Source organism: Triticum aestivum, chromosome 1B, assembly GCF_018294505.1.
Source record: "Triticum aestivum cultivar Chinese Spring chromosome 1B, IWGSC CS RefSeq v2.1, whole genome shotgun sequence".
NCBI lineage: Eukaryota > Viridiplantae > Streptophyta > Magnoliopsida > Poales > Poaceae > Triticum > Triticum aestivum.
Window position 1 is genome coordinate 35,078,606 of NC_057795.1, and position 12,083 is coordinate 35,090,688.

The following is a 12,083-nucleotide window of genomic DNA, read 5'->3' on the forward strand; positions in this document are numbered from 1 at the left end:
CGTCCCTCCCCCATGGTGAGCTCCCTCCCTCCCTCTCTGTAGATTTTTTTTGATGATTTTGTTGTTGTTCATAGTTATGTAACTAGATGGATGGATGCATAGTTAGTTGATAGATGATTTGATGATAGTTACAAATGTGAGAAATGCAAGAAAAGCATTTTTTTAACAAGGGGCATGACGTTAGATGATAGATTTTTTGATGATAGTTGCAAATGTATGATGATTGTTACATGATAGATGATGATGTTAATGATGATAGATGATGATGTTGATTATAGATAATGATTTTTTTGCGGAAGAGATGATATAGGATGCTGATTTTTATGATTCGATGATTGTTATATGTTGATGATGAATATATTGTGATGTACTTAATTATTGTCACGGTGCAGGTTCTGTGGTGTTCCATCTCGGTGGAGTGATCGTCGTAGGAGCTGTTGGTCCCCGGTTGTCCCTCCGGTGTTCGACTACTTCCTCTACAGCCGAGGGTGAGCTAAGAATCATGTGACTATATTTCATTCTCAAGTCAACTGATGTAACCTAGGCGTCTCACGTCCGAAAGGGTTGCATCGATAAATATGCATTCAATTGCATATTTATCACCGCAGCTCTTTCGGATTGTCCATCATTTTCCATGGACAGCCCGAGGATGTGTAGATTGGGTATGTTCTCAATGTTCTACCCCGTTCCGAGACAGGATTTCGGCGGCGCCTCCCCATTGTTCTCCGGAGCACATTCTCTCAGCTATTTGCCGAGACATGTATCTGGAGAACAGCGGGGAGGTGGTGCCGAAATTTTGTCTCGGAACGGGGTAGAATGGAGAACGTACTCAATCTACACATCCTCGGGTGGGATTAGGACCCATCTTTACCTATTAGAGATGTAGGTGGATTAAACACGGTAGAAACTGAAAATTTGATGTGATTAATTTAAGTGAATCCTTAATTATGTTGTGTGGGTTGCAAAAAAGCAGAGGATGGCAGATAATCAGTGGATGTACAGTGGTTTTATCCGTCGGAATCGAGTAACATCAGAGTGGATCGCGAAAACCGATGTGTATTTGAAGGAGATATTTTGTCCAATGAGAATTATCCCACCATGCCCCTGTGCGAGATGTGCCAGACGTCACTATAGAAATCAGACAGACATGAGTGAGCACCTTCGCACACACGGATATATGCCAAACTTTGAAATGCCGCCGATAAACATAGCCGAGCAGGACCGTGGTAGAGAGGAGGTGATGCGACAACGCATCGATGGATATGAGGACGACGGGGTCAGGGACATGCTAGATGATGTCATTGTTGCAGAAACGACAAATGCGACACCTTCAGAGAATGAACCGGAGGAGCCGGAGGCAACCACAAAGGCCTTCTTGGAGGTCTTGGCCTCGTCGAAGAAACCTCTATATGCGGGTGCGAAAATATCTCAGCTGGATGCCATCTCGCAACTGATTGCAGTCAAGGCTGAGTACGGCTGTAGCCAGAAATGCTTCGAAGCATTCCTGGGACTATGGGCTAACAGCCTCCCTGAGGGTCATGAACTGTCGAAAAGCATGTACGATACAAAGAAAATCATGAAGGCACTCTCTATGGATTATGAGAAAATAGATGTTTGCCCGAAGAATTGCCTTTTGTTTAGGCACGAGTATGCGGATGACAAGTACTGTAGGAAGTGCGGTTCGTCTCGGTACATTGAGGTGGTCGGTGAGGATGGTGAGAAAAAGCAGCTAACCATCCCCGTTAAGGTTCTTCGGTATCTTGATTTTATAAAAAGACTGCAGCGCCTTTTCATCACGAAGGAGTCTGCCAAAATGATGAAGTGGCACAAGGAAGGTATAAGGTACAATCCAAAAAAATCATACATCCATCGGGAGGGGAAGCATGGAAGTCATTGTATGAAGAATACCCCGAGGAAGCAGCCGAGGCTGGGAATGTTAGAATAGCCATATCAGGTGATGGGTTGAATCCATATGGTATGTCGTCCAATCCATACAGCTGCTGGCCTGTGTTTGTAATTCCGCTCAATCTTCCTCCCGGTGCCCTAATGCAACGGAAGACCATGTTCTTGTCGCTCATCATTCCGGGGCCTGACTACCCGGGGAAGCAATTGGGTGTGTTTATGCAGCCGCTTGTGGATGCCTTGCACCATTCTTGGTACTTTCTGAGGTTGACATACGACCGGGATCTGCAGAGAAATTTCTTGATGAAAGTTTGGTTGCACTATTGCATGCATGACTTTCCTGGCTATGCTCTATTCTGCGGATGGTGTACAAGTGGTAAGATGCCATGCCCAGTGTGCATGCAGGCTCTGCAAATGATTTGGCTGAGTAAGGGTGGCAAGTATGTAGCCTTTGACCTGCATCGATAGTTCCTCCCTCCAGACCATCCAGATAGGGAAGACAAGAAGAACTTCACGAAAGGCCGGGTTGTTCATGAAGTAACCGAGATTCCAACATTTTCGGGGGCAGATGTTCTTGCTCAGCTAAAATCTCTCAAGCCTAAAGTCAAAGGCAAAGGCAAAGCCAAAGCCAAAGGCTTCGAGGGATATGGCGAGACGCACAACTGGACTCACATTACCCCCTTCTCGCAGCTTCCCTATTTCAAGGACATCAAACTTCCTTACAATATTGATGTGATGCACACCGAAAAGAATGTGGCAGAGTCCCTTTTCCACACGATCCTCAACATTCCTGATAAGACGAAGGATAACGTAAAAGCTAGAGACGATCAACAGAGAATTTGTGATAGACCACGCCTGAACATGAAGCCTCCCACAGGCGGTCGAAAAAACTGGTTCAAGCCAGATGCTGACTTTGTCCTTAAACCGCCAGAAAAAAAAGAAGTACTTATCTGGCTGAAACAAATTTTGAAGTTCACCGATGGTTATGCATCAAATATAAGTAAGGGAGTCAATCTTTCAACGGGCAAAGTGACCGGCCTGAAGAGTCATGACTACCATGTATGGATTGAGCGGATAATGCCGGTGATGGTTCGAGGCTATGTCCCCGAGCATGTCTGGCGAGTGCTTGCCGAGCTTAGCCATTTCTTCCGCACACTCTGTGCTAAAGAAGTAAGTAAAGAGGTGATTGAAAAATTGCATAAGAAGGCACCGGAGTTGATAGTCAAGCTAGAGAAGATCTTTCCGCCAGGCTTCTTTAGTCCGATGACACATCTCATTCTGCACCTCGCGAACGAGGTATTGTTGGGGGGCCCTATGCAAAATTGGTGGCAGTACGGCCCTGAGAGGCAGAACAAGCATCTCCGACGGAAATGTGGAAACAAAGCTAAGATTGAAGCTTCCATAGCTGAGGCAGTTATCCTAGAGGAGGTGTCAGACCTCAGGACATCATACTATCCAGACCACATTCCCCATCTTCATAACAAGGTGCCTTGATACAATATAGAAGAGCCCAAGTATCAACCAGGCTCGATCTATTCAACACGCAAGGTGGGAGGGCTGGGGCCTCGAAATCTTATAACATGCCACGACAAGAGTGGGAGGACCTCATGTTCTATATCTTGCACAACATCAAGGAATTTGAGGAAGTGTGGATGAGGTAATACCACTACACCATTCCTTTATGTCTTCCACATCATCATGTTTCATGTTCACTTAGTCCTGGTCTAACACCGCTTATCTTTTTTAGTGATTTCGTTCAAGAGGAATGGACGGGAGTGAATCCTCCTACTGAGGTGGAGGCACTTACTCTTCTCCGTCATGGAAACCCTGGACGTAAAAATTTTGTTGCTTGGTTCATGGAGAAAGTAAATTTCCACACTCCCCTATTAAATACCTACTTCAACATTTATTAGTTAACCAAACTAATGCACACAACAATTTCCATTATACTTGTAGGGAAAAGATCCGAACATATCTATGGATGATGAATTGAGATGGGTTTCCATGGGTTTTGACCCTGCCGTCTTGACATGTACAAAGTATGATGTGAATGGGTATCGCTTCCATATAGAGCAGCACCAAAATAGCCGCCCTGATCCGAAAACTATAAATACTGGAGAGTACACCCCCGGTCAAAATTCAGTAGACTACTACGGAAGGGTACAAAATATATAGGAGGTTAAATTCTGCCAGGGGCGTGACACCCTAAGTCTGCCTGTGTTCAAATGCCGATGGTTCGATCCACGGGAGGGGGTAAAGCATACGCCTTCCATTGGTTTGGTCGAAGTTAAACCATCAACCGTCTATGCCGGAGCCGATCTCTTCATTGCGGCTAGCCAAGCTACACAAGTATATTATCTGCCTTACCCATGCTAGAAAGTGTATCTAAAGGGTTGGGAAGTTGTGTTCAAGGTGTCGCCACATGGTAAGCTACCAGACCCGAATGAAGACGATTACTACAACATTAACCCCATGACATACGAGGGAGTGTTCTATCAGGAGCAACCTGATGATGATGATGATGATGTGGTTAGAAACGATGACGCTAGACCATTGGGTGATGATGATGTGGACCCAAACATCGACGATGCACGGAATGATGGTGAGACTGTTGGAAATATGCCCTAGAGGCAATAATAAAAGTATTATTATTATATTTCCTTGTTCATGATAATTGTCTTTTATTCATGCTATAACTGTATTATCCAGAAATCGTAATACACGTGTGAATACATAGACCACAATATGTCCCTAGTGAGCCTCTAGTTGACTAGCTCGTTGTGATCAACAGATAGTCATGGTTTCCTGGCTATGGACATTGGATGTCGTTGATAACGGGATCACATCATTAGGAGAATGATGTGATGGACAAGACCCAATCCTAAGACTAGCACAAAAGATCGTGTAGTTCATTTGCTAGAGCTTTGCCAATGTCAAGTATCTCTTCCTTCGACCATGAGAGCGTGTAACTCCTGGATACCATAGGAGTGCTTTGGGTGTATCAAACGTCACAACGTAACTGGGTGACTATAAAGGTGCACTACAGGTATCTCCGAAAGTATCTATTGTTTTATGCGGATCGAGACTGGGATTTGTCACTCCGTGTAAATGGAGAGGTATCTCTGGGCCCACTCGGTAGGACATCATCATATGCGCAATGTGACCAAGGAGTTGATCACGGGATGATGTGTTACGGAACGAGTAAAGTGACTTGCCGGTAACGAGATTGAACAAGGTATTGGATACCGACGATCGAATCTCGGGCAAGTAACATACCGATAGACAAAGGGAATTGAATACGGGATTGATTAAGTCCTTGACATCGTGGTTCATCCGATGAGATCATCGTGGAACATGTGGGAGCCATCATGGGTATCCAGATCCCGCTGTTGGTTATTGACCGGAGAACGTCTTGGTCATGTCTACATGTCTCCCGAACCCGTAGGGTCTACACACTTAAGGTTCGATGACGCTAGGGTTATAAAGGAAGTTTGTATGTGGTTACCGAATGTTGTTCGGAGTCCCGGATGAGATCCCGGACGTCACGAGGAGTTCCGGAATGGTCCGGAGGTAAAGATTTATATATGGGAAGTCCTATTTTGGCCACCGGAAAATGTTCGGGATTTTTCGGTATTGTACCGGGAAGGTTCTAGAAGGTTTCGGAGTGGGGCCCACCTGCATGGGGGGACCCACATGGACGTGGGTAGTGGGGGCAAGGCCCCACACCCCTGGTCAAGGCGCACCAAGATCCCCCTTAGAAGGAATAAGATCATATCCCGAAGGGATAAGATCAAGATCCCTAAAAAGGGGGGATAACAATCGGTGGGGAAGGAAATAATGAGATTTCTTTCCTCCCACCTTGGCCAACGCCCCAATGGACTTGGAGGGCAAGAAACCAGCCCCTCCACCCCTATATATAGTGGGGAGGCGCATGGGAGCTATACACGAAGTTCTGGCACAGCCCTACCTCTCTTCCTACTCCTCCTCTCCCATGGTGCTTGGCGTAGCCCTGCTGGATTGCCACGCTCCTCCACCACCACCACGCCGTTGTGCTGCTGTTGGATGGAGTCTTCCTCAACCTCTCCCTCTCTCCTTGCTGGATCAAGGCGTGGGAGACGTCACCGGGCTGTACGTGTGTTGAACGCGGAGGTGCCGTCCGTTCGGCACTAGGATCATCGGTGATTTGAATCACGACGAGTACGACTCCATCAACCCCGTTCACTTGAATGCTTCCACTTAGCGATCTACAAGGGTATGTAGATGCACTCTCTTTCTACTCGTTGCTGGTCTCTCCATAGATAGATCTTGGTGACACGTAGGAAAATTTTGAATTTCTGCTACGTTCCCCAACAGTGGCATCATGAGCTAGGTCTATTGCGTAGATTCTTTGCACGAGTAGAACACAAAGTAGTTGTGGGCGTTGATTTGTTCAATATGCTTACCGTTACTAGTCCAATCTTGTTTCGACGATATTGTGGGATGAAGCGGCCCGGACCGACCTTACACGTACTCTTACGTGAGACAGGTTCTACCGATTGACATGCACTTGGTGCATAAGGTGGCTAGCGGGTGCCAGTCTCTCCCACTTTAGTCGGAACGGATTCGATGAAAAGGGTCCTTATGAAGGGTAAATAGCAATTTGCATATCACGTTGTGGTGTTGCGTAGGTAAGAAACGTTCTTGCTAGAAACCCATAGCAGCCACGTAAAACATGCAACAACAATTAGAGGACGTCTAACTTATTTTTGCAGGGTATGCTATGTGATGTGATATGGCCAACAAGAATGTGATGAATGATATGTGATGTACGAGATTGATCATGTTCTTGTAATAGGATTCACGACTTGCATGTCGATGAGTATGACAACCGGCAGGAGCCTTAGGAGTTGTCTTTATTTATTGTATGACCTGCGTGTCATTGAACAACGCCATGTAATTACTTTACTTTATTGCTAACCGGTAGCCATAGTAGTAGAAGTAATAAGTTGGCGAGACGACTTCATGGAGACACGATGATGGAGATCATGATGATGGAGATCATGGTGTCATGCCGGTAACGATGATGATCATGGAGCCCCGAAGATGGAGATCAATGGAGCTATATGATATTGGCCATATCATGTCACTACTATATATTGCATGTGATGTTTATTATGTTTATGCATCTTGTTTACTTAGGACGACGGTAGTAAATAAGATGATCCCTTACACAAATTTCAAGAAGTGTTCTCCCCTAACTGTGCACCGTTGCTACAGTTCGTCGCTTCTAAGCACCACGTGATGATCGGGTGTGATGGATTCTTACGTTCACATACAACGGGTGTAAGACAGATTTACACACGCGAAAACACTTAGGGTTAACTTGACGAGCCTAGCATGTACAGACATGGCCTCGGAACACGGAGACCGAAAGGTCGAGCATGAGTCGTATAGAAGATACGATCAACATGAAGATGTTCACCGACGTTGGCTAGTCCGTCTCACGTGATGATCGGACACGGCCTAGTTGACTCAGATCATGTAATCACTTAGATGACCAGAGGGATGTCTATCTAAGTGGGAGTTCATAAGATGAACTTAATTATCTTGAACATAGTCAAAAGACTCTTTGCAAATTATGTCGTAGCTCGCGCTTTAGTTCTACTATTTAGTTATGTTCCTAGAGAAAATATAGTTGAAAGTTGACAGTAGCGATTATGCGGACAGTAGAAAGCTTATGTCCTTAATGCACCGCTCAGTGTGCTGAACCCCAAACCTCGTCTGTGGATGTTGTGAACATCGGACATACACGTTTTGATAACTACGTGATAGTTCAGTTAAACGGTTTAGAGTTGAGGCACCAAAGACGTTTTTGAAACATCGCGGAACATATGAGATGTTTCGAGGGCTGAAATTGGGATTTGAGGCTCGTGCCCACGTCAAGAGGTATAAGACCTCCGACGATTTTCTTAGCCTGCAGACTAAGGAGAAAAGCTCAATTGTTGTGCTTGTGCTCAGATTGTCTGAGTACAACAATCGCTTGAATCGAGTGGGAGTTGATCTTCCAGATGAAATAGTGATGGTTCTCCGAAGTCATTACCACCAAGCTGCTAGAGCTTCATGATTAACTATAACATATCAGGGATAGATATGATGATCCTTGAAATATTCATGATGTTTGACACCGCGAAAGTAGAAATCAAGAAGGAGCATCAATTGTTGATGGTTGGTGAAACCACTAGTTTCAAGAAGGGCAAGGGAACAAAGGGATACTTCATGAAACGGCAATTCAGCTGCTGCTCTAGTGAAGAAACCCAAGGTTGAACCCAAACCCGAGACTAAGTGCTTCTGTAATAAGGGGAACAACCACTGGAGCAGCATTACCCTAGATACTTGGTAGATGAGAAGGTTGGCAAGGTCGATAGAAGTATATTGGATATACATTATGTTAATGTGTACTTTACTAGTACTCCTAGTAGCACCAGGGTATTGGATACCGGTTCGGTTGCTAAGTGTTAGTAACTCGAAATAAAAGCTACGGAATAAACGGAGACTAGCTAAAGGTGAGCTGACGATATATGTTGGAAGTGTTTCCAAGGTTGATATGATCAAGCATCGCACGCTCCCTCTACCACCGAGATTGGTGTTTGCGTTGAGCATAGACATGATTGGATTATGTCTATCGCAATACGGTTATTCATTTAAGGAGAATAATGGTTACTCTATTTTTGAATAGTACCTTCAATGGTCTTGCACCTAAAGGAATGGTTTATTGAATCTCGGTCGTAGTGATACACATTTTCATGCCAAAAGATATAAGATAGTAATGATAGTACCACTTACTTGTGGCACTGCCATGTAAGTCATAATGGTATAAAACGCATGAAGAAGCTCCATGTTGATGGATCTTTGGACTCACTCGTTTTTGAAAAGTTTGAGACATGCGAACCATGTCTATTGGTGTATATGCATGAAGAAATTCCATGCAAATGGATCGTTCGGACTCACTTGATTTTGAATCACTTGAGATATGCAAATCATACCACATGGGCAAGATGACTGAAAAGCCTCATTTTCAGTAAGATGGAACAAGATAGCAACTTGTTGGAAGTAACACATTTTGATGTGTGCAGTCGAATGAGTGTTGAGGCATGCAGTGAATATCATTATGTTCTTACTTCACAGATGATTCGAGTAAATGTTGAGTATATTTACTTGATGAAACACAAGTCTGAATTATTGAATGGTTCAAGTAATTTCAGAGTGAAGTAGCAGATCATTGTGACAAGAGGATAAAATGTCTATGATATGATCATAGAGATGAATATCTGAGTTACGAGTTTTGGCACACAATTAAGACATTGTGGAAATTGTTTCGCAATTAATACCGCCTGGAACACCATAATGTGATGGTGTGTCCGAACATCATAGTTGCACCCTATTGGATATGGTGCGTACCATGATGTCTCTTATCGAATTACCACTATCGTTCATGGGTTAGGCATTAGAGACAACCACATTCACTTTAAATAGGGCACCACGTAATTCCGATGAGATGACACCGTATGAATTATGGTTTAGAGAAACCTAAGTTGTCGTTTCTTAAAAGTTTGGGGCTGCGACGCTTATATGAAAAAGTTTCAGGTTGATAAGCTCGAACCCAAAGCGGATAAAATGCATCTTCATAGGAAACCCAAAACAGTTGGGTATACCTCCTAATTTAGATCCGAAAGCAATATGGATTTTTTCTAGAATCGGGTCCTTTCTCGAGGAAAAGTTTCTCTCGAAAGAATTGAGTGGGAGGATGGTGGAGACTTGATGAGGTTATTGAACCGTCTCTTCAACTAGTGTGTGACAGGGCACAGGGAGTTGTTCCTGTGGCACCTACACCAATTGAAGTGGAAGCTTATGATATTGATCATGAAACTTCGGATCAAGTCACTCCCAAACCTCGTAGGATGACAAGGATGTGTACTACTTCAGAGTGGTACGTAATCCTGTCTTGAAGGTCATGTTGCTAGACAACAATGAACCTACGAGCTATGGAGAAGCGATGGTGGGCCCGGATTCTGATAAATGGCTTGAGGCCATAAAATCCGAGAGAGGATCCATGTATGAAAACAAAGTGTAGACTTTGGCAGAACGGCTCGATGGTCGTAAGGCTAATGAGTACAAATGGATTTCAAAAGGAAGACGGACAATGATGGTAAATGTCACCATTAAGAAAGCTCGACTTGTCGTTAAGATGTTTTCCGACAAGTTCAAGGAGTTGAGTACGATGAGATTTTCTCACTCGTAGCGATGCTAAGAGTCTGTTGGAATTATATTAGCGATTACTGCATTATTTATGAAATCTTGCAGATAGGATGTCAAAACATTGTTTCCTCGACGATTTTAATGAGGAAAGGTTGTATGTGATACAACCGGAAGGTTTTGTCAATCCCGGAAGATGCTAATAAGTATGCAAAGCTCCAGCAATCCTTCTAAGGACTGGAGTGAGCATCTCGGAGTTGGAATGTATGCTTTGATGATGATCAAAAATTTAGGGTTTGTACAAAGTTTATGAGAAACTTGTATTTCCAAAGAAGTGAGTGGGAGCACTATAGAATTTCTAATGAGTATATGTTGTTGACATATTGTTGATCAGAAATGACGTAGAATTTCTGGAAAGCATATAGGGTTATTTTGAAAGTGTTTTTCAATGGAAAGCCTGGATTAAGCTACTTGAACATTGAGCATCAAGATCTATAAGGATAGATCAAAATGCTTAATAATACTTTCAAATGAGCACATACCTTGACATGATCCTGAAGGTGTTCAAGATGGACCAGTCAAAGAAGGAGTTCTTGCCTGAGTTCTAAGGTACGAAGTTAAGACTTAAAGCTCGACCACGGCAGAATAGAGAGAAAGGACGAAGGTCGTCCCCTATGCTTAAGACGTAGGCTCTTCAGTATGCTATGCTGTGTACCGCACCTGAAGAGTGATCCAAGAATGGCTCACAGGACAGCGGTCAAAGTTATCCTTAGTAACTAGTGGACTAAGGAATTTTCTCGATTATGGAGGTGGTAAAAGAGTTCGTCGTAAAGGTTACGACGATGCAAGCTTGACACCTATCCGGATAGCTCTGAGTAGAGAGACCGGATACATATAATGGAGCAATAATTTAGAATAGCTCCAAGTAGAACAGTTGTTTGGAATAGCTCCAAATAGCGCGTGGTAGCTGCATCTAGGAGATGACATAGAGATTTGTAAAGCACACACGGATCTGAAAGGTTCAGACCCGTTGACTAAAACCTCTCTCACAAGCAACATGATCAAACATAAAACTCATTGAGTGTTAATCACATAGTGATGTGAACTAGACTACTGACTCTAGTAAACTCTTGGGTATTAGTCACATGGCGATGTGACCTGTGAGTGTTAATCACATGGCGATGTGAACTAGATTATTGACTCTAGTGCAAGTGGGAGACTGTTGGAAATATGCCCTAGAGGCAATAATAAAAGTATTATTATTATATTTCCTTGTTCATGATAATTGTCTTTTATTCATGCTATAACTGTATTATCCGGAAATCGTAATACACGTGTGAATACATAGACCACAATATGTCCCTAGTGAGCCTCTAGTTGACTAGCTCGTTGTGATCAACAGATAGTCATGGTTTCCTGGCTATGGACATTGGATGTCGTTGATAACGGGATCACATCATTAGGAGAATGATGTGATGGACAAGACCCAATCCTAAGACTAGCACAAAAGATCGTGTAGTTCATTTGCTAGAGCTTTGCCAATGTCAAGTATCTCTTCCTTCGACCATGAGAGCGTGTAACTCCTGGATACCGTAGGAGTGCTTTGGGTGTATCAAACGTCACAACGTAACTGGGTGACTATAAAGGTGCACTACAGGTATCTCCGAAAGTATCTATTGTTTTATGCGGATCGAGACTGGGATTTGTCACTCCGTGTAAACGGAGAGGTATCTCTGGGCCCACTCGGTAGGACATCATCATATGCGCAATGTGACCAAGGAGTTGATCACGGGATGATGTGTTACGGAACGAGTAAAGTGACTTGCCGGTAACGAGATTGAACAAGGTATTGGATACCGACGATCGAATCTTGGGCAAGTAACATACCGATAGACAAAGGGAATTGAATACAGGATTGATTAAGTCCTTGACATCGTGGTTCATCCGAT